General features: G+C 41.2%; 1 long non-coding RNA gene across 1 annotated transcript; it reads right to left on the bottom strand.

The window, feature by feature from the left end:
* Window positions 1-284: 284 nt before the first annotated feature.
* Window positions 285-23,299, bottom strand: LOC119806888. Its single transcript, XR_005284278.1, has 3 exons — window positions 22,915-23,299; window positions 1,591-1,864; window positions 285-831 (listed from the first exon to the last, which is right to left on the bottom strand). It is a non-coding gene; the product is annotated as an uncharacterized LOC119806888 (long non-coding RNA).
* Window positions 23,300-23,893: the final 594 nt, after the last annotated feature.

Here is a 23,893-nt window from a genome sequence, read left to right as displayed (position 1 = left end):
CTGACAAGGCCCACACAGAGCCCGTCCACGCTGTAGAATCCAAGTCCATCGCCATTGTCCTTGGCTTCAAAGTCAGCCTTCACCTTCGGCCACATTCAGAGAGTGAGCATGAGACTCTTAATCTCAGGGTCGTGGGTTCGAGCCCCACGTTGGGTACCATTCTGTAGATGGAGCGGTGGGGCTGCATCCTGCCATGGGATAGCTTTACACCCAAAATAATTACACGGAAACTATATTCATTTAAACACTGCCTGGCCCATTAGTTTCAGCCTCTTACTCACATCTTGACTAACCCATATCTAATAATCCGTGTACCACCACAAGTGGTATCTTACCAGGAAAGATTCAGCATGTCTGACCTGGCGGCTGGCTCCATCGCGTCTGACCCAGAGAGAAGATGCATGGCAGTTGTCCGAAGAATCTACCTCACTTTCTTCCTTCTGTTCTGTCTATTCCACCCACCTAAGGGCTGGCCTATTAAATGGGCCAAGGCAGTTTCTTTATTAATGAATGAAATCAACACAAACAGAAGACTCTCCCACATCAAGCCACAAGAACCCAGGTGGGTGAGCAGTCTTGTTTTCTGGCTGCCATTCAGACCCGGATTTCCACAGCAGCAGGTCAGCAGGCAAGATGAGTTACACTGAAGGATGCCTCTGAAGAGTCTCAGAAACTCAGGGTCCTGGACAGGATGAGAAGCATGTCCTGAAGGATGGATGGGATTCCTTTTCTTCACTGGGGTCTTTGGTGGGATACCACAGCTGAAGCTGGCAGTTGGAGGCACCATCTTGGTCAGAGACTGGAGACCTTTACAATAGAATTGGTGCCCTCCTGGAGCATAAAAACACCATCAGGTAGATTTCTACACAGGACCATTAATGAGGGTAAGTGAAGGAAGTGATTTGTTTTTCAAGATGTCCATAGGATATGTTAAAGAGGTTGAATCTCAAAATATTTTGAACATGAAATACTACCATAATTATACACACACAGTCATGCTTTGCTGTTTGGTCCCAGTTGGTGGCACTATTTTTGGTAGTAATGAAAACTTTTAGATGTGGGGCCCACCTGGCTGAGACAGGACACTAGGGTGGTGTCCACAGACCCTTGTTTGCTCAGTCTGTCCTGTCTGCCGCAAAGCTGCTGTGAAGCTCGGTCACTGCATGCTTCTATTGCTGTGGTGTCATGCCCAAACTTCTAGTCCAGGTGAACAGGATCTGAACCCTGTGAAACTGTGGGCTAATATGTACTTTCCTCTCTTAGACAATCCTCTCAGGGGTTCAGGTCACAGCCCAGTAATAACCCCTTTCTATGTTGCAGAAGAAGAAACAGGATTTTGGGAGACTAGACAAGTAGCCCTCCTCTGGGGGAGATGTGAGGATATCTTAATCATATAGAAGAGCCTTTTATTGTCAATGCACATGACTAGAACTAAAAAGCACTGAGCACACTTTACTAGACACAGTCTATGTGGCATCCCACACCAGCCTGTTTCTCTTGCCTCTACATATGATGCTCACCTATTATTCAAATGTTTCACCTCTGTTGAACCTAGCAAGTGCTTTCTAAATGATGGCCTTTTGGACTTACCTTGCCACCATCTCCTCACACTTCCAGTTGTTTCAGCTTTTCCCAGAGGTATAATTCTTGGCAACTGAATAGTCTTTGGAATTCCATAGAAGGCCACGACTCTCAGTCTGATGGCAAGCTTGAGTGGGTAGTTAAAGCTTCATTTTCTCCATTGGCAACTGAGGAGGACAGGAAGCCAGGATGGACACATGGGCTTCACTGTACTAGTGGGAGACAACTTTCGTCCAATCTGCATCTTCTCCTTTCTTTTTCCCAGAAGAACGTCCACTCTCTCCTGTGAATAAGAGCTATTGTTTAGGCTTCCTTGCAAACCTGGGGCCAGCTCAGTAGGAGATGTTCTTCATTTCCCTCCCTGCCTCAGTTGTATCCCCACTAACTCTTCTCGACAAGGTGTTAGAGATTACGCTTTACATTCAGAACACTTTGGCTAAGATACTATGATTGAGTCTTTTTGGAGATTGACTACGGGGTGACCTCGTGTAGACAGTAAAGAGTGACTGGTAAGTGTACAATATTCTTGGGAGATATTCATAATTTGATTTTGAAGAGGATTAGGATTGAAGAGCTAAGTGAGGATAAGACAGGCTATCGTGAGGATATCCACACACCTGCTGAGATCATGGCTTATGGACATCTGGAGGACAAACACATACAGCTGAGGCAAGGGGGCACATGTTGAGTATTTCCTAATGCCAGTAGCTCTCGGCCATCCAGGTACTGACATGCTGAAAGGATGTAGAGAGCTGTCCTTGCAGCTAACGTGGTGGCGTTAGTAAATGAAAGGCTTGGGTCAGTTTGCCGCTCTGTAAATTTTTTATACACAAATTTTTTACAGCCACATTTCTGGCAGACATGTAGGTGTGTTTCAACAGTGAACAGAACACCTTTTAGAGAATAAATCACCTGGTAGCATTTATTTGAATGTCCCTTGCCCTAAAACATTTTAACAACCCTGTCATTTATTTCTTCCAAATCATCTATCATTTATCCTCTCCTGGCTGAGGCCACATTTATCCACAGGCCTGGCTATAATATGCCATCAGAGGCACCAACGCAGCAGCTCTGGGTCCTGAAAGATCCATACTGCCTTGTTTAAGCTCAGGGTTCACAATGAGCATTTCTGCTATTGAATAGAAGATGCACGTGGCCAGAATTCTGTGGATCATTAGCAGGTGAGGGAGAAGTGAAGCTATAATTAGAGGGAAAGAGGTGATGGCAGAGAAGAGGGAGCAGGGAGGCAGAGGAAGAAAAGACAGAGAAGAGAGAAAGGACAGAGAGGGAAGCAAGAAATGATGAACAGTGAAAAAAGAGAGGGGGGAACAGACAGAAGCAAGGTAGAGAGAGGAGAAAAGGGAAGAAAGGGGAAAGAGAAGGAAGAAGAAGGGAGAGAGGAGGAAGTAGAGTGGGGAAAGAAAAAATAGAGAGAGAGACAGAGACAGAGACAGAGACAGAGACAGAGACAGAGACAGAGACAGAGAGGGGGGGATATGTCTCAAGGGGTTTAGGTTCTCTGTTCATCGTTGAACTTGATTCATGACCAGCCACGTGCTCCCTGTTTCACCTTCTCCATCTCTGAAAAGCCAGTTCACTGAGCTTCTATTTTATTACACATATGAGATCAAGGGGGAACACTGCAAATGCCTTCGGATTTGCTGTGTGGATGAAATGAACGAAAGACACTTTACCTGTGGCAGCACAATTCTAATTACCATTTTGTTATATTTATATGCTACCTCTTCTCCAAGCTTCATGATGTCAAGTACCATATTTCCATCTTACTATATTCATATTCCAAGTGGTAAAGAGCCAGCACAGAGCAGGCACCCAGTGAGTATTTGTTTATTGAGTGAGTGAATGAATAGGAATGAGTAAGAACATACATGATAGTCAGTCAATGACAGCTGTATATTCACCGTATGTTTTACATGTCTGTACCCACTTCCTTATGACCATTGTGCACCAGATCTTACGACACTGAAACGTGCTATTGAGACTCTTAACAGGGCAGGTGAAGAAAGAAAAGTTGTAGGCTAAGAAGTAAAACAAATTAGTTAGCTGAGAGGATTTTCTAGAGATTAGCAAGAAAAAAATCATGAAATTAAGTAGAAATAGGGAACCTGCTGGTAAATTAGAGAAGTAGTACTTTTAATCTACAAAAATAAAAGGTAGGGTAAGAATGAATGTGTTTAAGAGAGGGAGTGGCCTTCAAAAGCAAGAGGGTCATTTGACAAGGGAGTACAAATATCTGATTAAATTGGCAATCATAACCCTTCACTGAAGAGGAATTCCTCACCACGCTTTGCAACTGGATGAGAGTAGCCTCTCCTGAGGCCATGCAATTTCCATTTCTCTGATTCCATATTTACCGAGCAGTCTTCAAATTTAAATTCAATTTCTCAATGTTCCCTGACCTGGATAAGGAATCAGAAAAAAAAAAAAAAAACCAGGACAAAAACTCACAAAAATACCGATAACCTGTCTGCTTTAAAGCAATAGCTTTCATAGAAAACCATTAAATTTGTTCTCTCTTGCTGACTTGAGTCATGACAAATGGGGGTTAGCGCTGTGTAAGGGGCCCTTCCTGGCTCTGACGGTAGCACGAAAACTGAGGGAAATAACATGCTCTTCTCAGAGGAGTCCAAATTTCTGAGGTTGACTGTTTCAGTGAAGCATGAGCCTCATCAGCTAGTGCTGGCCAGCCATTGTCTAGTCCTCTGCATGCCACAAGGAGGGGACGAACTCTCTGAGAGCATTGCATTGCTTGCCTGGCATCGCTTCCTCTTTATTTCTAATTCTCTATCTGGGGAGATTGCACTGACCATGTTGAGCCACCAAAGGATTGAGAATGCCTGGCCTACGATAATGTCTGCCTATTGCTGACCTCGAGAATTTTTTAATTAAAAATTATGTCTATATCTCTATCTATCTATCTATCTATCTATCTATCTATCTATCTATCTATCTATCTATCTATCTAATCTATCATCTATCTATCTATCATTTATCTGTGTCAGCGTGTATATAGGTCACGTGTGTACAGATGCCCATGGAAGCCAGAAGAGGTCATCAGATCTCCTACAAATGGTTGTGGACTGTTCTATATAGACTCTGGGAAACAAACTGGTCCTCTTCAGGAGCACCAAATGTTTTTCCCACTGTCTTAGCTCTTCAACCCTATGGATTTCCTTTTCTGTTATGGCCTTGGGAAAACTTAAGACACCAAGTTTGTGTGGTCTTAAAAATAACTTCTATATGCTCACTCTCTGTCTCTCTCTGTCCATACACATACATACATACATACAGACAGACACACACACACACACACACACACACACACACACACACACTTCCTCTACACACCACTCCTTACTTTCCTGAGTTTTCTTTCTACTTTCACAGACTAGAGTCATGTACATTGTCTGGAATGAGGATGGGTGGAAGGAATGTGAAGTTCATATGACTGCAAAAAACTTAAATGAACTTGTTTATACTTGAATTCTTTGGCTTATGCATTAGCTTTTTTTTATGCCAGAGACCTTTTGGCATTACCCAGTAAGCTTTGGTATATGGTATCTCCTTGTATTAGCCTTAAGATGATATGGAATCATTTAGGCATGCTGGCACATGCCTGTAGTTTAGATACTCAGAAAGCTGTGGTAGGAGGCTCATTAGTTCAAGGCCAGCCTGGGCTATGCAGTGAGTTCCAGGCAGGACAGGTCTATGTAGTAAGGACCTGTTTAAGAGAAATGACTTATAAGTACTCAAAAATTGCCTAGTTCTTACATATCAGCTATGGAAAAGATAAGATACATCCACATCAAAGGGCATAGAGTTGGTGCAGAGTGACTTCAAGTATTAGAGAGGAAATAGAAGACCCCTGGTTGTCAACCTGCTCTGTAACCTTGTAACTCTGACTTTGGCCTCTGAGTTTGTTAGGCTGGGCTTCTCATATTCCTGCAGCCCAGACTGAAGTCAGCCTAAGATAAATCCACAGCTTTTTTTCCCCCATCCCTTCCCTCCCCCATGCCATTGCTTTTTCATAGTTAATGTCTACGTGGAACGGACTCACTACACTGGTTTTTAATTCGCACTCCCCAAAGCCTCCTCCGGAGTCATAAAACCATGAATAAGAGGAATTAGCAAATAGAAAGCCTGTGATTTTAGAGTTTGTGGGGTAAATGGGAGTATAATTAGACTGGTTCTCGTTTACTATTAGGAGAGGGATTATATCCACCGTTACTCACTATCTACTGAGGTAACCTGGAGAAATATTACTAATTTGGAGAGGCATTGCCATGTTAACCCATAGCTCCCGGCCAGCCCCTTGCTCCCCTAGCCAGTGGAGCCCCTTAAAAAATTACTGGCTCCCACCCCTGCTGCCTTCCAAATGTTCTCTTTAGTCTGACACAATTGTGTCTCCTTGTTGAGCAATTTCCATTTAGAAATGGACTTCCAATTGTGTTGGCACACCTCATTAGCGGAGACTGACCTCTTCAGTCAGGAACTTTCATACAAGTGTTAAGCACGGCAAGGAAAGGAAAATAAACAGACTAACAATTGGAGAAAAGCTTCAGTGTTCTCGAAAATGAATTCACATTCCAAGTCACTTGTTCTCGCTGATCTTAAGGCTTATCTTCGTTGTTATTATTTCTGATGCTGCCTTATTTTCCTTCACCTTGGGTTAAGAAGTCATCTATTTGTGGGTGGTGAGGATGCTATTGGAGACAGTTCTGGCTGTCTTCTATTATTTATCTCTCTAAGGCTCCTGCTGCCCTGCCTTTGATACATCGTCAGGTGTACCATTTGGAAACATTCGGCTAAATCCATTTACATGTTTTATTTTATCAGCCTCTGTTGTGGCTGTGTTTGGCAGTTTGTTTGCTTACTGGTTTATCCACTGAGTCAGTTTTCAGTTGTCTAAGGGAATATATGTGCAGAGAACTGTAGCAGGTGTTTAAGCCTTTGGCAGGGCTTGGCACTTGGAAGAGGATCAACCTAGCTTGGGCCAGGTCATGTGGTAGTAAATCTCAGGGCCCCTGTAGCTTTCTCCTGCTCATTGATGATTTATAAGTCGGGAGGAACATCTAGAAGGTTCTATTGAGTCAGATGAAGCTGGTGGCCTCAGAAATATTTAATGAACCAGTCCCCAGTAAAAGACCAGACTGGAGACAATCACTCTTATATTTTCTTCTTCCACATCCTCTCTTATTTTCTCCCCAAGGTCTTTCATGTGAAAGATAACTGCTTCATAAACCTTCTGTGGGCAATTAATAAGTGATGCTTGCCTTTTCCCGGACATATTTTTTAATGTGACATGATTAGCTCTTGCTAACATCAGAAATGGAGGAGAAATGTCAGGAGGGAGAAACCGCTGTTGAGAGAGCTCATGTGACAGACCCAATTGCCAAAGCTGGCTAGAAAAGCACATTATGGATCAGCGGTGACCGGCAGAGTAGACAATGCTGGGAGGGGTCCCCTCTCCCAGGTAACACTGCACGCCTCACTTCCTTTAGGTTCTTTTCTCATGGGTTGTTCCGCACAGTGCACTATAGCACCTTGCTTGGATAAATTCGCAGTTTTTAGAGTCTGGAGACTTTCCACCATCAGTGCAGGAACCGTTCTTCCCTTTCATGGAACTGTTCTTAGTTTAGCTTTTAGTCTGTCCTCTCCCTCTGTGGGCCACCCATTGGTGCCTTCGTTCTGGCGGTGACTATCATAAATGATGCTTTGAGACCCACCATTTTACTTTTGGATTGCACCATTACCCCTGAAATAGGTTCAAGGAGCCTATCACTTGAAACACATATTCTATTCTGCTCAAACAGACTTCCTGTAACACCAGTATTGCAACAGTCTTTACTTGTCCTTTTAAAACATGGAGGTGTTTCTTTGCTAACTTGTTTCAAATTCCTTGTTGTCAGGGAAGAGGAGCAGTGTTTCTAAAGTTTGTCTAAACGTAGCACCTACCTTCTTGAAGGAATTGATTGTGAACACGAACTAGGTGGTTTTGAATCAGATTCTCTAGGGGAAGGGACACAGGAATGGGTATTTTTGACAGAACTTGTTCTTTTCTTATCAGACAAGTTTTGGAAATACCTCTGTTTCCAATGGCTTGTCTGTGCGAGAGCAAACAATGGCCTATGAAGGCAGAAAGTAATGGCTTTGGTTCTCTGCCATTTACTGGTTTGTTCTGTGACTTAAATAAGGAAATGTCTCCGGGTTTCAGTTTTTTGATTGTACATGAGAGATGCCACTGACAGGGTGAGGCTCGCATTAAAAAATAATTGTCAGGGCAGATGGTACATCAGGAACCAATTGGAATCAATACTGATTACACACCGCCAGCATCCAGCTTCGACTTACTTAGTTATGGGAAGGAAGAGGGTAGGTGAAAAAAGACAGCCTGAGAACCCTGGGGTGGGAGGAAGGGCATTTGGAATGTTAGATCAGTGGTGGCTTACCAACCAATGAATAAGTGTGATAGTGTTTGCACACTCAGGTATTCTGTCCATTGTCTTACTTGTCAGCCCTGGCTAAACAAAAAGAATTTCTCAGTTCCCAGCATTAAAATAGTGATTGAAAACACAGTGCCCAACACCTGATGTATATTCAACAGTAGTAAAGCAGACCTTATTTACTATTATTATTATTAATGTTGTTTTCATTGCTTGGGATGAAACATAGGACACACTGGGCATTTGCCAGGTGGGTGTCACCGAGTTCTACCTCAGACCTCATTTTTCTGTCTTAACATATTCCGTTGAGATTTGTTCATTGACACGTTCATAGTATATACATGTGTTCTGACCACTTTCTCATTTCCCTCCCGCCAAGCTATTTTCCCACATACATATCTTTGCTTTGTTTTGGCACTCGTTAATTTTATCCAGGACTGTGTGACCACTGTCCTGGTACTTTCTATTGGAGTCTGGTAGGCTCACCAGTGTGTACACATGACTATCCTTCCCACAGAATCCATCATTGGCCAATAGTCGTTCATCAGGGAGGGGAGGAACTCCTCCCCAGGCCATGACTGACTGTGGTAAGTCCATTCTCTTGCAGTCCAATTCCAGCCAATCATACCTGCTGTAAGATTATATTTGTAATGAACAGCTGTACCATTCCCTGAGAAGATAACATTTCTCAAACCTTCTCCACTTCTTCCAGTTCTTACATTCTTCATTTTGAATCTTACCTCTGATGTTCCCCAAGCCTTAGAGTGATGGTATAAATGTCCTATTTAGGGACACCAGAGATGGCTCATCACTTGAGAGTACTTCCTGCTCTTGCAGAGGACCTGAGTTCAGTTCCCAACAACTATGTCAGATAACGCACAATGGCCTATAACTCCAGGTCTAGGGGAGTCCAATGGTTTTGCCCTCTTAGGGCACTTTTATCTGTGTACATATATCCGCACACATATATGTGTATAATTAAAAGTAAGTAATTACATAAAAATACGTCCTCTTTAGGACTGAGTTCTGAATCATCGCTTGTTCTTAGTACCTTGTGCATCTCTGTATTCACAGTTGGTCACCTCAACGAGAACCTCTATGATTAAGCACAAGAACAGCATTTGCTTGTAGATCTAAACTTGAACATTTTGAGGGTGACTTGGAGCCATGTCACTTTAGCTAAGCATCAGTAATGCGTTTCTCTTTAGGACATATGCTCTCTCCAGACGTGGGTTTGAAAGGCATGCATTCCCTCCCATGGACCCAGCCTCAAATTCAATTCAAGAGCAGTTGATTATTCCCAGGACAGTTGTGCCACTAGTGTATCAGTGGTCACATCTTGCTTAGCTGGTTGACATTGAGTTCACAGTACAGCCTTGTGGAGTTGTTGATGCTTTTTCTCCTCCAGCAGCCTGCACAGTACCTCAAGGCACAGAAAAATGTCATCAGCAGGAAAGAAGCTTCAAATTCAGTTCATGCTTGACTTCTCCATTTCTCACTACAAGCGTGTGCTATCTTCAGTCATAAGGGCTCATTATCTAGTTCTGATGAGTGACCAAGAGGAATGATAAAAGTCCAAGTCCCCCAAACAACTCCTAGGAAGGTATCCCACCTTTTCAATTTTCGTTTAAATATTCAGTTTCTACTTTGGGCCTCCAAAAGAACAGACCAGGATACCCTCAGAACTTCTAAGATAGAATTATAATCCAGCTTCAGCACTAGGAGATCAAAAGCATGCCTATAGAAAAAGGAATCTGAGATCAGAGTATTCAAAGGAGAGAGGAGGTACTATGTAACCCAAGGTTAAAGATAATGTTACATCCAGGGAGCCAAAGAGGCAGAATATAGTCGTATGTTCAAAAATTGATGTCGAGTACCTAGTTATGTAGGTGTGATACAAGTAGCAAATGTGGACTGGGGAACATGGACTATGGACTTGTGTGAAGGGTGTGAAGTCCACAGAGAAGGTGCTAGCTGATCAGGTTCATGGCTAGCTACCTTCCCTTGATGTGCATACAGGTATTTTCTTGCAAGATCTTTATATGGTGGAGTGAGAAATCATGTCCGATGTATCTTCTTATGTGGGCACAAATTGCACCTTGACCTAATATCTCCATCCTAGATACAATCACACTGAGGGTTAAGTTTTCACACATGAGTTATGGTGAGAAATGAACAGTGCATGGCCTAAGTAGTAAAGATGAGATGGGATTAGAAAACAAGCCTTGAGGGAAATTGGTACATGGGTCAAGTGTCATGGTGACAAACTAAGAGACTTAAATGGAGATGGGAGTTCTTAAATATGTACACTGGTACCAGCTGCTTTCAAGTATAGGACAACTATTAGCTACAGATGAGGACTGATGTCATGTCTTTAACCCGCACTTCAATCTGCATGGGAAAAGCCAAAGAAACTCTAGAGATAATGGGGGAGGATTGGGTGATACGCAGTGGGATGCAGGTCTAAGATGCAGGAGTGGGGAGCAGCCATGGGAAAATGACCCTTTGGGGGTGTGCTAGTGTCTTTCCCACACCTATTCCCCTCTAACGTTTGTCCATTCCTGTCTCGTCAACTGCCATCTCCCTTGTAACATAACGGTGTGGATGCATCTCCACATTGCTCCAGGAAAGGAAATTGGGTGCACTCAGTCAATGGAAACAAAAGTAATTGTAGAAAACTTAACTTTTCAGGGAAAGCTCTTAAGTAGTGTTAGGAGTTAGTTGGTCAGATTGCCATTGAGCCACCGCCAGAAGGAAGAAGAATCTAGACACTGACACCTCTGGAGGAAACTGAGAGCTACCAGAGCCAAATTTGAGAATATTTTGTGTTTTATAACTCATAGCAGTATTGATTGTTTTCCACTGCCTTCTGTGGGAGTAAGAAATAATTGTAGCAAGAAGGTTGGCTTGGGGCAAGTAGAAAAACGGTCTTCCTGGTCATTGCAAATGTGGGGGTGGGATGGGGAACTGCAACCTCCGAGTGTTCAGCTCTCTTCTGCATGTACTCTGGCCACACTGATGTGGTATAATGAAACTAATTTCTCCATTCTAATGCTAGTAAACACCCAAGAGAAATCTCACCAACTGCCTCCTGGTTGCTTTCATTTCTAAACTTTGTGCTAATGACTAGAGTAATTTACAGGATGGGTTCCTTGTATTCAGTGGCTTAAATAAGGCAGATTTATTTATATCTTTAAATAGTTTCTTAGGCCTCCTGTGTTCTGAGAACTGTCACGGCAGAACTGAGGAGGGTGAGTTCACCCTAGAAAGACACTTTCTGTTTCCTGAGTTTAAATTAAATCCTTGACAATATAAAACATTACGAGTATATTATCATTGGCAAGTGTGTACTGTTCATATAAAGGACTTTTAAAAAACTATTGCATTATTCAGAATTAAGTTAAAAATTCTTTTTTATTGTGTTTGAATGTTTCTCGGATGTGGACAGATCAATATTTCTAGCTTGTGCACACACTCTACCTAAGGGCTGTGAATCATATTTGCTTTGAGAGAAATAGCACTTAAGGGCTGTCAGTCAAGTCAGTTGTAAAAAAAAACATAGAATTAAAAAATTATTTTGCCTCCTCCTCACATCTAAATATAGCTAACTGGTTGGAATGTCTATGAAAGACAGCTAAGCCGCTTTTAAAATTGGTCTAGTTACAATTGATCAAGGTAAGAAAAATCTTCAGGATTTTCATCTACATTACAATATAGGTCATCTTTATTAAATTGAAAGTTAAATAAGATTATGAGCAAAGAACATGTGTTAGGAAATGGCCCATGGTCTTAAAGTTGCTTGTGTATGAATATTGCAATATTTTACTTCTAAAATGATAGAAAGGGGTGTAATTTCAAATCTAAGCTTGGCCATTGCTTAACTGCATCATCTGTTTAGCTGTCCCCACCCTCATCATGTGACAAAATCACATGACCTTAAACTCTTGAGCTTCCTGTCCTCATCTTGGGATGTTCTGACAGGCTAGCTTGTTTATTATTTGTTCAAAACAAACAAACACCCTCACCACCCCAAATCCCTACCACTTTAATCTCTTTCTTTCCAAAGTTTTGTTCTCTTTCATGCTACAGGTTAAAGCCAAAATATTAAGAATGATTTGGATCTAAGTATGTAGTTCATGGACAGAGTGCTCTTCTGACAGCTTAGGGTTTTGGGTTCTATCTCTAGCTCTACTAAACCAAAGAGTTAATGACATATGCCATACTTGTTTGGTGTATCCCTGAAAAGCCAAAGTTAATATCAACACAGCTTGATACAGAAAGAAAAAAAAATCCTCCCTTAACGGTGAAACTGACTTGCCTAATTAAAATCTGTTTACCGTTTCTGAAAGGAAATTAAAGCAAACTCATTCCTCTCACAGCTCATCTACTAATAACCTAACAACTGTTTATCTAGCGACTCCTTGCTTTCGGCTTGTTCTGTGAATTTATTTGATCTTCTCCATGTATGTGCTTTCGTTTATCTATCACATAATTTATATTTACGAAGTAGTATTTGGATTCTTCTGGTGCATTAGTGCCAGGAGTGCCAATAAAGGAGCCATACTGTGCCCTGCTATTCCCAATTTCATTTGTCCTGGTGCGTGTGGTGTTCGTATTAGCGGATGGAACAATGGACTATACCATTAAATTAGCACAATTTTGCAGCACTGCCTGGCAGAAGCTCACACTTAATCCAAGAGGTTATTCAACCCTATCCAATATGATTACTCTATAAATATTTGCCCAAGCTCAGCACCAGCCATTAGATCACTAATCACACACAGGTTTGCGATAGTGAAGACCCTGAGTGTCAGCAATTTGAGAAACAAAGCTAATTAGTTTTGATTTAGGGATGGGAAGAGTTAGTAAGTTGAAGGCAAATCCACTCCCGTAGTACAATGTCTATTTAGAGCACACATGAATGCGAAAATTTATTATTGTTTGCGTAGGGTTTTGAGGAAGGGTGGGAGAGCTTGCTGGGTGAGACGTGCAGACACAGGCGATGGTCTGTGGCAGTCATGAGCAAGACTGGTGAGAGGGCAGGCTGTGGGTGGCACCGAGACGTACCACCTTAACAGTCCTACCTTAAATAAATGCATGTCCAAGTAAACGGCAAGTCCCTGGCTTTATTGACTTCTCTTTTTGTCTGTGTTGGTTCTTAGGTTTATTTGAGACAGGTCCTCAGGTAGCCTGGAGCTCACTATGGCGTCAAGGATGAGCTTGAAATCCTGCTTTTCCTGGCCTTACCTTCCAAGTCTTGGGCTGACAGGCATGCACCATCACACCCAGCTCCCATTTTCACTTCCTAACCTGGTCATTGTCCCGAAATTCCCACCGTAAGGAGTTCTGTGAGCAGCACTGGCCCTGAGCCTGTGTTTTGATTTGGGAGGAGGGTAGCAAAGAAGTCCACTACCCAGACACTGTCACCGGTCATCCGTGACACTTGCGTTTCTCTGCTGTATTCAAACGTCTGTGTGTTTTAAAAACTGGCTTAAATGACAATCCCAATGTAGTCCTCTTACCTCTGGGGTGGCAGGCGGCACCCTTACTTAGTCATTGTGATTGTTAATGTTGATCACCAACTGGCCAGGATCTAGAATCACCAGAGGACAAGGCTCTGGCACGTGTCGAAGCCATATCCAGATTATCTAGATCAGGTTATGGGAGGAGGATGGCAGCGTCCCAGGGGCATTGAGAGGAGCAAGCTGTTGGAGCAAGAGCATCATTTGTCTCCAGACTGAAGATGTGATAGGCTCCCGATGTCATGCCATGTCTTCTCCTCGCTGTGGTGGTCTGTACCCTCAAACTCCGAGCCAAACAAAATCTTTCCTTACGCTGTTTTTTCACAGCACTAGAGAAAGCAGCTAATGTAATAAATAACAAACAGTTTCATAAGCTGCACAAATTAGTACAACACCCTCATTCTAGGCTTTGAGAGGCAATGTCTTTCTATGGAACGCTGGTCGGTCTGATTAAGGGTGAAAATTAATACTGACTGAATCCAAAATTGTGTCAAATCTGTATCACCCTTTATCAATATACTCTGATTTAATTTGATAAGGCTTTTTAGTTCCATCTTAATGGCAAGATCTAATAAAATAACCTCAATGAGTTCTGTAGTTAAAGGGTACTTGTGCTTGCAAAATATCCGGATTTGATTCCCAGCACCAACATGGTGGCTCTTGATCTGTGATTCCAAGGACCACATGGTGGCTCACAAGTTTGTGATTCCCAGCACCCACACAGTGGCTCACAAGTCTGTGATTCCCAGCACCCACACAGTGGCTCACAAGTCTGTGATTCCAAGAACGCACACGATGGCTCATAATAATCTGTAACTCCTGACCTAGACAATCTGAGGACTTCTGGGCTCTGTGGGTATGTGCACACCTGGTGCACATACATACATGTAGTCAAAACATCCATATACATATATGTATGATAAAATAAATAAATCTAAGAAAAGTAAAATGACTTCAGTGAGGTCAGTTTACCCTGACTTCCTTGGGAGCCAGTTCCTTCCACTCACATTTGAAACCTTTGGTCAACTGTTGTCTTTCTCTGGGCCACTCTTCTCTTCCTTGAAGTAAAAGGAGATGACATGAAAGAGCTTCTGAATTTCCTGGCTATATGTATGTATATATCTATGTATCTATGGGTGCATGTATTGAACTCCTTTTTTTTTTTCCTGGAAATTGAACCTAAGTTCTCACACATAACAAGATTACCATAGACCCTACTTTGGGAACTACAGATTAGACAATGTGCACAATTCATATAAGTTTTTTTTTTTAAATCTATGCTTCTTAGCTGATTTACTAATTTTACTAGCAAAAACACATTAAATAGAAAAGACAGAGGATCTAGGATCTAGGGTAATAGTAGCTCAATCTCAATGATAAAGTGACTGTCTAGCATATGCTAGGCCCTAGATTCCATCCTCTGAACACACACACACACACACACACACACACACACACACACACACCACACACAAAGAGAGAGAGACAGAGAGAGAGACAGAGAGACAGAGAGACAGAGACAGAGACAGAGACAGAGAGAGAGCAACAAAGAGAAAAACAGAAATAGAGAAAACAAGAACAGGAAGAGAAGGAAGGGAAGGGAGATGAGAGAAGTTGGGTGGGGGAGGGGAAGCCAGATAAGCCTGGAAAACTGAGGCCAAGAAAATTTCCTTGAACACCCTGAGCAAGGTAAGTTAGAGAAAATAAGAAGTTAGCAAATGAGAAGAGAAGTTGTGGTTAAAAGCTATGATTGCATAATAATAATTATTATCAGGTCAAAAAAATAGAAGGATTTGTATGTGCTACCCTTGTTTTAAGTTTAGTTAATAAACTAATCATCACAATAACCTCATTAGATAAGTGTCATTCTTCTTGCTGGTTTACAGGGTGGGGAGGCATAGGAACAGAGGTCAAGAGGCTTACATACAGCCATTCACAGAGTGAATGGCAGAAATGAGATTCAAATTCAACCACCTGGCTCCAACACCAGACAGTGAAAGCAAGGAGAATCAGAGAGCACTATGAGGTGTCTTTAAATATTTTGTTAAAGAGCTTGTCATGGACCAAGACTCCCTCCTCCAACCCTAAACGTGCTCCTACATTTCCTCTTTGATGTTGGTAGAGGCTTGGCTACCATCCTCAATTCCAGAGGTAATCCCATTTAACATAAGAAATTCATGTGTATTTCATTTAACTATTTTCAGAGCTATCTACCTGATCAAATTATCCCTGAGGCTAGTCTCATGATGTTTTATGCTTCTGGGGACAAATGTCTCTCACAATCATGAGGGAAAATGTTGCCTGGAATGGGGCTAATATGAAGGAAGCGGGGAGGTTAAATGGGCAAAGACCCGACATCATTTTATGAAACTTGATTCAAACCCCGAGCAACACAATTACCCAAGTGAATACAACTCTTTGATTTGAATTCGGGCTTGAGGTTCTCAATACCAGGTATATCCATAATTCTAGCACACAGAGCTATGTGAGGCAGGAGGGAGGTAGCCTCTGAAATCAACCTCAGGGTGCAAGTAGTCAGTCGGACCTTTTATCAGAGGACCGACTGACTACCAGGCAGACCTGAGGTAGCACCCGAGGTGTTTTCCTGTGTTCCTAGATGCAGAGGAAAGTTTGCCTGACATTTTCTACCAGATGGATGGCTACTTCCTTGATGGATTTGTGAAAGTCCCGTCTACTGACTAACAGATAAAACTGCAGAAGGCATATTAAAACTAGAAATGTGGTTGATGACTCCACTGACCTCTATTCTCTACACTTTGACCAGCCGTAAATTTCTGCTGTCACCAGAAAGTCCTCTGATGAGGTCAGAAGGCTTCACTAATCTATGTATACAGAGATAGAATTCAGAGGGCAGTTTGATACTATGTCAATTTAACAACGTAACAGTAGCACATTCCCTTCTGTGAGCTAGTCATGGGTTTTTGGTTAAAGTCACAATATCAGGTATGTGTTTTATCTTGTGGAATAGACCTTAAATCTAGTCAGAAAGTAATTGGTTACTCCATAGTATTTATGCCACTATTGTAGCCAAAGGTATATTGTGCCATTCTGGTCATTATCATAGGTCACAAAGTTTACAGTTGAATAGATTTTTGATGATTTTCCCCCTAGCATCTTATGCGGTTCCTTCCAGCACTATAAAAGCCAGACAGTCAGCTGGGAAGAAACTTTCAGGTCAGTAACATTGATTTCACCATGTCATGTAATCAATGTAAATGGTGTATTCATCTGTACGGTTCATCAGAATCTGGTGGGCAATCAAGAGCAATAGCAATATCTCCTATTTGGGGCTCTCTCAGACACCTCTGAATAACTCAAGCAGAGATATCTTATACTAGCGTTGTGTTTTGATTTGACAGCCTATGGTTTTTGGGATAAGCATAATTCACTGTGTAAGGAAATGCCAATTAGCCTCTCTTATGGAAATATTCATATTTAGGAAGTTTATAAAATAGTAGGTTTCTATATTTTTTCAACAATGTTAGTTACATAATTATCCACAACTCTCTTATCTGCCCTGTTGCCAGACTTCCTTAGCCTTATTCCCCAGGAAAGGTGAATTCACTATCTGCCTGTTCCATAGCCCCATGACACAGGACAATCAGACACAATAAGCAGTCAAGTCAAAGCAGGAGCTCAGTTTATTATTGTGAGCATCAGCTTATAAAGGTTAAGTGACATCACGTGAGGTGGGGATACCTCCAGCCAATGAGAGACAACCAAGACCTCCCTCTGGCTGGAGGGGTGTCTACCTAGATTTTGCTGTCTCATCCCTCCTCAGTAGCTTTAAGACTATTCTTCAAACTCAAGCCAGGCTTTTCTCTGTCCTACAGGCCTCAAGGTACAGGCCCTGAGATATTTCTGGCCCAACATCTCACCCTTTTTTGTTTTTATCCCCGTCCCTACCCCAGTCACCAAGCCAGAATAGCACGCTGGGGAGAGAGTGCAGGTAATGACCACTGATGCCCCCATATCTGCTTACCAGGTGCTCACCTAAGGGGGGTGACCCTGGGAGCAGTGGCCTTTACTTTTGGGTGTGAATCCAGGTGTCGGGGGTCTGTCTGATGACACTTTGCTCACTTTTATCATCATACATGGCTAGGTGGTCAGTGGTAATAATGGCATTCATTTGTCCTCACAAATCTTGTCCCAGGAGGTTTGCAGACAACCCTGGGAGGATCAGAGGCCTGAACTTTCTTTTGTCTCTGTCCAGCCCCATCCAAGAGTATTTTCATTTCCTCATGGCAAGCATGGAGCCCCCTTAATTGTCCCTTTCCCCTCTTCTACTTTATCCTTTCCAGGGTGGCTGGGGGCATAAGGAGGCGGCCACTTCTTGTCACAGACAGTATCTACTTTCCTTTTTGTCTTTGCCTCTGCCTGCCTTATCCCTTCTTCCTGAGACCACTCTTCAGTAAATTGCAGCCATTTTTGATCTTCCCCCTTGTCTGTCTTCTTTTCTCCCATTCTTTGGTTAAATGGTTATTTTTTGATTCTTTAGACCTCTCCCTGTCTCTGACCTTTTCCTTACCTGCCTTGGGTGGGGGGGGGGGGGGCTGAGGCAGAGCAGTGGGGGTGAAAACATGCCTTAAAGCTATAATAGTTCAATAAAATCCCAATGGTATAGGTATAATAAACTGTTTTTCTTTTCTCTGGCCAGATGTCCTATGAGGAAAGATTTCCAGTGGGTACCCAGGGGGCCAGGGTAATTATATCCTAGCATGCCTGGATTGCATTGTGGTCTGACAATTCCAGGCCTTGGGAGAATAGCATATATCTCAGCGCCTTAAGTGATGGGTCATTTTTGTGTGAAGTAGCGTTACCCATTGTGGGGTCCCACTCACCTTGACCGGCCACTTTGCCCTGGGACCAGTCACCCCACTTGAGTGCTATTTGCCAGGCCTCCTTAGCCTTATTCCCCAGGGAAATGTAAGTGCACGATCTGCCTGTTCCACAGCCTCACAATGCCAGACAATCAGATCCACAGCCCCACGATGCAGGACAATCATATGCGATAGGGAGTCAAGTCAAAACAGTAACTCAGTTTATTACTGTGAGCATCAGCTTATAAAGGTTAAGTGACATCAGGTGGGGTGGGGATACCTCCAGCCAATGAGAGACAGCCAAGCCCTCCCTCTGGCTGGAGGGGGTGTCTACCTAGATTTTGCTGTCTCATGCCCCCTCAATAGCTTTAAGACTCTTCTTCAAACTCAAGCCAGGCTTTTCTCTGTTCTACAGGCCTTGAGGTACAGGCCCTGAGATAATTCTGCTCCAAACCCTACCTTCTCATCTCTTTCCCCACCTCAACCTCTTTTTTTGTTATTCCATCCCCCCGTTTTTAAGGACTTTTTTTTGTTTCATTCTCCTTATCTGTTGGTCTGTTTACGTAATTGATTTCTTGTTGGTTTAACTTTGGTGGTTTGGATATATCTAGACATTCATTAATTTCTTTTGGGTTTTCAAACTTAATGGGGTATAGATTTTTAAAATATTCCCTTGTGATTTTCTGTATTTCTTTTGTATATGTCATAAGATTTTCTCATTCATTACTGATTTCATTAGTTTTGGTTTCTTCTTTCTTTTGATTATCTTTTCAAAGAACCAACTCTTAGATTCTTAGATTCTAAATATATATCCTGTTTTGGAGGGTTTGGCTTGAAATGCATCATTAAGTTATTTATTTGCATTCTTTCTGATTTTTAAACATAGGCATTGCTTGATATAAAATTTCCTCTTTAGACTGACTTTAGTGCATCCCAGAGGTTTGGGTTTGCTGTGTTTCCATTTTTGTTTATTCACAGGAATTTTTTATTTTCTTCTTTATTTGTTCTCTGACCCATTCAACACCCAGTAGTATATCGTTTAATCTTCATAAGTTTGTTTAACTTCTATAGATTCTTTTGTTATTGATTTCTAGCTTTTTTACATTGTAGTCTGATAAGATAAATGGAGTTATTTCAATTTTTCTATTTGTTTTGAGATTTGCTTTATATCCAATACATGATCCATTTTAGAGAGACTTCCAAAGAATGTTTAATAGACTATGCATTCTGTGCAATTTGGGTGGAATGTTCTATAGATATGTATTAGGTTTATTTGATGCTATTTAATTTCCCTGTCTCTTTGCTTATCTTTTGGGCCGATAACCTATCTATTGGAGAATGTGTGGTTTTAAGATCATGCACTAGAACATGGTTGATATTGATCTGTATCTTGAAGTCTAGTAGTACCTTTTTAAAAAAAATGAAATTGGGTTTGCAAGAATTTAATACTTATAAGCTTATGATTATTAACATAGTCTTGGCTCACTGTTCTATTGATCATAATGAAGTATAGTTTTAAAAATCTTTTCTGTTTAATTTTGGTTTAAAATTTATTTCATCAGGCATTAAGATAGTGATGCCCATGTTTTCTGGTCACATTTGCTTGGAATTCTTTTATCCATTCTTAAAGAAAATTTAAGGTGCTGCCTGTCCTTGAAAGTGAGGTGTTTGTAGACATAAAAGAGCTTAAAGTTGCTTCTTAACCTTATTGATTACGTGGCATATTTTGATTAGACACTTGATGACATTAATATTCAAAGTCATTACTGAAAGGTATATGCTGATTTTTGTCCTTTTGTTGTATTTTGTGTTTAGTCTCATTCTGTATTTTAGTAATCATATCTTCATTTGTTTATTTTTTCTAGTTTCTTGACTGTAATTACTCCTCTCTACAGTTCAAGTATTGCTTCTAGTATTCTCTGTAGGGTTGGTTTGGTAGATATTACTTCTTTAGCCTGTTTATATCATGGTAAATTTTTCTTTCTCCTTCAACTACAGCAGATTAGTTTTGCTGGGTCAATAGTCTAGGTTGGCATCTATAGTCTTTTAGAACTTGAAGTTCAAAGTTCTCCTAGCTTTAAAAGTTTCCATGGCCAAATCAGTTATTATGATGGGTTGGCCTCTACTTGTGACTTGTGGGTTTTCCCTTGCACTTCTATTTGTTTGTCTGTTCTATTTATCTAATATTCTAGCTATAGAATGTTGTAGGGTGCTTTTTCTCCAGACCTGTCTATTTAGTGTTCTATGTGTGTCACATCTGTATTGGTCACATCTATGCCATTGATCTAGGATTATTACTTTTTGTCAGTGTCTATAATTTATACATTTGGTCTCTCCCTCAAGATCCTGCATATTCTTTTCATGTATTTTAATTTTTAAAAAAATTCTATAATTTATTGGTTCGATTCCTCTATTTGTCTTTGGGTCTCAGTTGTCTTCTGTGTGATCCAGATTTGACTGTGTTTCCAATATAGTTATCAATTTTTTCAATTCCATCTATTTTAGCTTGTGTTTTCTTCTTTATTTATATCTACTTATTGAATTCGCCTTTCCAATTCTGAATTTCATTCCTATTTCATTGAGTGATTTGTTTGTGTTTTCTTGGACTTCAATCTGGGGTTTTGTCCTCTTCCCTTCAAGTTCATTCATGTTCTTGTGACCTCTTTAAATTACAAAAGTTCTTAATCATTTTTAAAATTGTTCTTTTTAATTCTGCATTCTGAGAGTCCTAGGTAGTTCTCATTGTGGAACATTTCTACAAGGCTAGTGGTCTTTTTGTGGTTGTTGGTCACCTTGGTCTTTTCTATTATTTGTGTTTTTGTGATGGGAGCTGGGCAAGTGGCATAATTTCATTGGTCGTGCATCTAATAAGAGAGTTTCTATCACACATATGCTGAGTGTGAGTCTCATTTTTCTTTTGCTGTACAAACGTGGTTGATTTGAGGCCAGGTAGGTGAAGTATGAAAGTTCTTTCAGTGTAGTCTTTGAGAGAGTTGGTGTTGAGTTTGGATTGGAGACAGTGAGGTGATTCCAGTTCGGTGGCAACTGGTGTATTGAGGGGATCCTAAGTGATGACCCATTTTTTTGAATGATGTTCAAGAAAGGTCTGGGTGTGAAAGGGCAGTGTCAGTGAAGGCCAGGGACCAGGTGAAGTCATCAAGGAAGCATGCAAATACCTATTCTGTTTCTTTTATTTTAACAGCTACATGATACTTTGAAGTTATTTAAAGTCTGTTCTTCAATTTCATAGTCTTTAAGTAGAGGACGAGGCTTGTCTCCAAGTGTAATTTTGAGGCTCAAAATATTATAAAAGAAAACCTGGGGGAGAAAATGGATGTGTTTTCGAATTTGAAAGGCACTTGGGCTATAAAAATTATTTAAACCCGTGTTCTTGAGTGAGCTATCTTTGCCATTGCTTAAAAGAAAAATGACATTTAATTTACATAAAATATATTGTCCCTTCCTATCAATGTTTGTAATTTGGTGTTGTCCTCTTAGGTCTGTTACACACTGGTAAACATGAGTTTTCAATATATGAGAAAATTTTTAATTGACTATAAACATATAGCTCCATAAAAATATTTCTTGGTTGAATGGAAAGGTTTTGAATGACATGAGTCAAAACAGAAGTTCTCAGTTTGGGGTGAATTATTCTTTACTCACCACAGAAACTCCTAATAACATTTAATAATCTCAGTGCCTGTCACCCACCCCTTCCTAGTACAAAGGCCATTTCTCACTTATTCTTGCAAATCTGTCCTGTTGCTATGATGTTTCTTTTTCTAGAAAGAAACAGACTTTCATTTTCGGGGCTGTCAAATGAGGAGCTTCCTGAGCACACACAGACTCCCTCTCTTATTGCACATCACAGAGCTCATGCCTCTAGCTTGGAAATAGAAGTCTTTGGTGTGAGCATTTGCCTGCTTGACAGCTCTGTTCTAAATTTTGAAACTTGTGGTGTGTAAAGTGCCTGTCTGACAATGCTATACCAGAGCTTAGTGGTGCAAAATAATTACTGTGCACGGTTCCTTAGCTGGAGTCAATAACTCCCTGCAAAACACAACATAATGCACAGATCTAAAGTTACTAAATCAAAACTGAGAAGAATTTTAAACAAGTTTGGCAGAGGGAAAAAAATGGGCTCAATGAGATTTGCCAAGCGCTTTCTCATTACCTATGGATGGGTCTAATCTAAGAGGAATTTTCTGATAGAAAACTTGGTAATTTCTATTAGTACATTCTGGTAATAAGACAGCAATCTTATGTGGTGTCAAAGAAACTAGATATTACACAGGCAGTAAATGCTGTGCACTGCCTGTTTTCTGAATTTGAAATATTTTGTGAATTCAGTATTTGAAAGTCACCAGGACATCACTGAAGGGGTAATATTATGTAAAAAACACATGTTTTACAAATTCATACATGTTCACACACCCATATAAACCATAAGTGTAAACTTATTAACACTAAAGATGTATGTGTACTTAGAGACTTATTTTTACTTACTCGTTTCAGTTTTATTTTTGGTGACTGGGATGGCAGGTTGCTTTACCCCAATCCACATATAGGATCCACAAATCTGTAGAGCAGGAGGCCTTAGAGACATCAGTTATTAATCCTGTAAATGGTGGTTATGTATCGATGTTGCCCGAAGCTTTTGACAGGAAATCCTGACAAGACTGGGCGGTGTTGCTGGATGGCTTGAACGAGAAGATGAATCTTCAAGAGGACCCGTGGACTCGACCTTTAGCTTTTCCCCTTCTTCAAACAGCTACTGGGTCCTTCAGCGAGGCAGACACACAGGAACCACCAGGATTTCATAAACACCCATGTGACTGCTTCACCTTTGCTCCTTTCTTTGATTTCGAGTCAGGGTCCAGGTGACAGGAGCCAGGATAAATAAGCAGCAGTTGTCCCCAAAGCTCATTGCTACCTTCTGTAAAGACCAAAACTTTTAACTGCTAATCTTTGTGCTCTAATTTGGATATGATGAGATGCACTGAATTTGATTATTTAGGTCGTCACCAAGCATGATAAATATATATGCCTGTGCATCAAATACTCTAATTTGTACCACTCCAGAAAGTTCTTTATGCTCTGCAATGGGTCTGAATACTTGTATCTCCAAAATCTGTGTTGAAACCCAGTTGCCACTGTGGTGGTACTGAACGGCTGGGCCAATGGGAAGTGGTTAAATTGGAATGGAGTTAGTGTCTTTATAGGAGAGGTTGGAGAGCACTGCCCTAAAAACTGAGTGAGGCTTAGTTCTACCGGCAGAGCACAGCCCGCACTGGCACCAGGTTTGCTTGGTATCATGACCTCAGACTTTCCAGTCTCCTAAAGTTCCGTTACCCATAACTCCATGATGGGCAGAGAAATTGGGCGCTTAAAAGAAATCTCACACTGGCTCAGAATTGAGAGATAGACCATTATTTATTTGGGGGAAAACTTACAAAACCAGGATTCTCTGCTTGAACAGCAGATG

Source organism: Arvicola amphibius, chromosome 2 (genome assembly GCF_903992535.2).
Source record: "Arvicola amphibius chromosome 2, mArvAmp1.2, whole genome shotgun sequence".
Lineage (NCBI taxonomy): Eukaryota > Metazoa > Chordata > Mammalia > Rodentia > Cricetidae > Arvicola > Arvicola amphibius.
This window is presented reverse-complemented; position numbering and strand designations above follow the sequence as displayed.